Source organism: Bidens hawaiensis, unplaced genomic scaffold (assembly GCF_021521415.1).
Source record: "Bidens hawaiensis isolate Kalapana, Puna unplaced genomic scaffold, B.hawaiensis_p1.1 tig00003241_1, whole genome shotgun sequence".
Classification (NCBI taxonomy): Eukaryota; Viridiplantae; Streptophyta; class Magnoliopsida; order Asterales; family Asteraceae; genus Bidens; species Bidens hawaiensis.
In genome coordinates, this window is record NW_027491177.1 from 866880 (window position 1) to 870000 (window position 3121).

General features: G+C 34.9%; 1 non-coding gene across 1 annotated transcript; it reads left to right on the forward strand.

Moving 5' to 3' along the window:
* The first annotated feature begins 2908 nt into the window (after nucleotides 1-2908).
* TRNAF-GAA (transfer RNA phenylalanine (anticodon GAA)) lies at nucleotides 2909-2981 on the forward strand. Its single transcript has one exon. It is a non-coding gene; the product is annotated as a tRNA-Phe (tRNA).
* The last annotated feature ends 140 nt before the right edge of the window (nucleotides 2982-3121 follow it).

Consider the following 3121-nt stretch of genomic DNA (forward strand, 5'->3'; position numbering starts at 1 on the left):
GGGAACAATCCCGCCTAAATGAGCCAGTCTGTATGATTCTGAAAGATCTTTTGTACTATACCTACCAAGGTATGGATAGGACAGACGATCTGACCAGAACAGCCCATGAGCCAATCACAGGGTGACAGCTCACCGACAACAGTGCGAGGAGGAGCACCCTCTAGTACTGTTTGTCACTATTAGCCGCTGCCTACTCACCAACCCTTACTGTGGGACATGCGCAGCCTACAGTTGGTGGAATAGTGTTACTATTGGCCGTAACCTTTTCACCAACCAGCATGGCCTGCGTACAATCCACAGTAGGTGGGACGTGCATAATCTACAGTTGGTGGAATAGTGCAGCCGACTTTGTCACTGTTGGCCGTAACCTACCCACCAACCAGTATGGCCTGTGCATAGTCCACTGTTGGTAGAACAAGAATACTATTCAGCCGGCTGTACCTGCTTGGAAACCTACCTTCGGCTATAAATACTCCAACATCTTGGAATGGTAAGATCATCTGCTATCCAGTCATCTAGCAATCTCTTAATATACACTTATATTCAGAGCAACCTAGTCTGATTCTCACGCCGGAGGGTGGTCACAAGGAGGAACCCCCCCCCCCTTCTCAGTGACGAGCTTACGGTGTTTGTTTTGCAGGTCTCCTGAAGAACAGCCTTCTCAGCTAGATCTCATCCGTGGGAAACATTACTTAACCCCCAGATTATCTATAATCTGTACCGGGTCACTTAGTGTTTCTTCAGTCGTTCTACATTATCAAGTTTTATAAGAATAACACATGTTAGGCTGTTAGCCTATGATATAATTGAAGTATAATTAAACAAGCTATATATCAAGCAAACAAAATGACTCAAAGTCAAAGCCTGGTAATTAGTTCTGATTACAATGTAAATACGGTATACGTGTTTCTAAACACATAAATTAATCACGTATGTCGTTGCTCTATATTTGTTGCAGTCCACCTTATCAGCTTAGTTGGGTACCCTTGATAAAAGAAAAGGTTACATGAAGATTTGGTAGGCCTAGGAATCTTAATAATTTTTAGGTACTACTTAGTCTACCTTAAAATATTCAAAAAAATCCAAATCCTTTATCCCCTTAAGAATCCAATGTCCCAAATGATACCAACACTTTGCAATTCCTCCACTATATCCTTAGACCATCTTACTGTTTTTACTCTTTTTAGTATCATGCAGTCATGCACTAGTAATAATTAAACTTTTATTGTTTCTTATTTAAATATTAAGATAATATAATCATACATAAACAATGTCATTTTAAACTCGCTTAGTTAGCCTTGTGCAGCATTATGATTCTAAAAGTTGACACAAGTTTGTATATCTTTTATTAATTTAAGTTAACATTATGATCCAATACACAATGTCGAGTGAAACATATTAGGCCGGACATTGTTACATTTTACAAAATGAGCAAAAAATTAATACAAGAATGTACTTAGTTGAGTTGTGCATATCATTACTCTGTTAACTTTGTTAACATCGTCCATCATCATTTGAATGGTAAATTAGTAATCATTTGAATGGTAAATTAGATTTAGATATTTCCTGTTACATTATAGTAATCATTTAAATGGTAAATTAGATTTAGATTTTTCCTTAATAAAAAATCATAATTAAGTTTTGGTCCAAAAAAAATAAAAAATTGAATAAGTTGTCAAAAATGACTAGAAAGAGGAGACAACACTTGATAAAAGTCCATAGTAGACATGTAAGAGAATATGTATAGGGTTGTTGCCCTTTCAATGGGGTTTCTGAATAGAGAATAATGCCTCAGGAGAAGGAATCAAATGGATTAATCGTACCATTTGCTCAACTTAGGCACTATAGTTCTAACTCCTAGGTTATACAAATCCGGACAAGACAATCTACGTATAGAAGAATATGTTATATAACCATGTCTTCTAATGTTTTTTCTTCTTCTTTTATGTACGCAATCGGAGGTGAGAAAATGACAAGCAAACGCTTAATTTATACACGATTGAAAGAAAAAAAAAATCACATACACACACCGAATACAATTGAATAACAAAACTAATGCACCAAGCTCTATTTTATGAAAACAAAAATTAAATATAATAGATATTGTTAAATCTTGAAATTTAAAATTTACAGCTATATAATAAAGTAATTGGTAGCTAACGAAGAAAATAAGTAAACAACTAATTATCCATATGAATTGGTGACAACACACGATTTGCTTATTAGATGAAAACAAATAAACAACTAATCATCCAAATGAATTGATAACAACGCCTGGTTTGCTTATTATATGAAATAAATACATAAAAATCATTAAAACTAAGTTGATACTTAATATACGAGGCCCTCTCTAGCATAAGCCAATTACGACAGGTGTTTTAGGCCTTCAAATTTTAAGGCCTCTAGAACAAGGTTTCATTTCAGTGTTCTCTTTAAGTTTCGAGAGATGTTGAGATGGCCTGTTGACGTAATCATTTAATAGTTTGCTTCTATTTTTGAGTGAAGTTAACAATATATTGTATATTTGATCTAATTTATTTTTCTGTTACTTTTTTAAAACATAATATAAGGAAAAAGACTTTATAGGTGGACTGATAGGGGCTCCGTCCGTCCAGACTCGTGGCCGGCTCGGGCTACATTTAGCCAATGGGGGTCGTGTATGAAGTACCCGGCGTTACTTAGTTGATAGTTTTAAAAAAAGAAAAAAGACTTTATAAGAAAAATATGTGTTGGTTAACATTCTAAATTAGGAAATCTGCTATGAATCCAACCATGATTAGCACGAATGAATAAATTAATGTTCTTTTGACAAATTATAGGACCTGGACGAGGCTTTGTAATACCCGTTCAATTGACATAGACCCACGTTCTCTAGTAAAATGAAAATGAGGATGATACATCAGGAATAGTCGGGATAGCTCAGTTGGTAGAGCAGAGGACTGAAAATCCTCGTGTCACCAGTTCAAATCTGGTTCCTGACACATGATTAATTTGTATGAGTCTCTACTCTACCAATTCATTGATATGAATACATATTCATTAAGTCTTTTCCAATTTTGAGAATCCCAATGAATCCCTCATTTTATTGTATTTTTTTTATTCTATACATAATAAAAATACA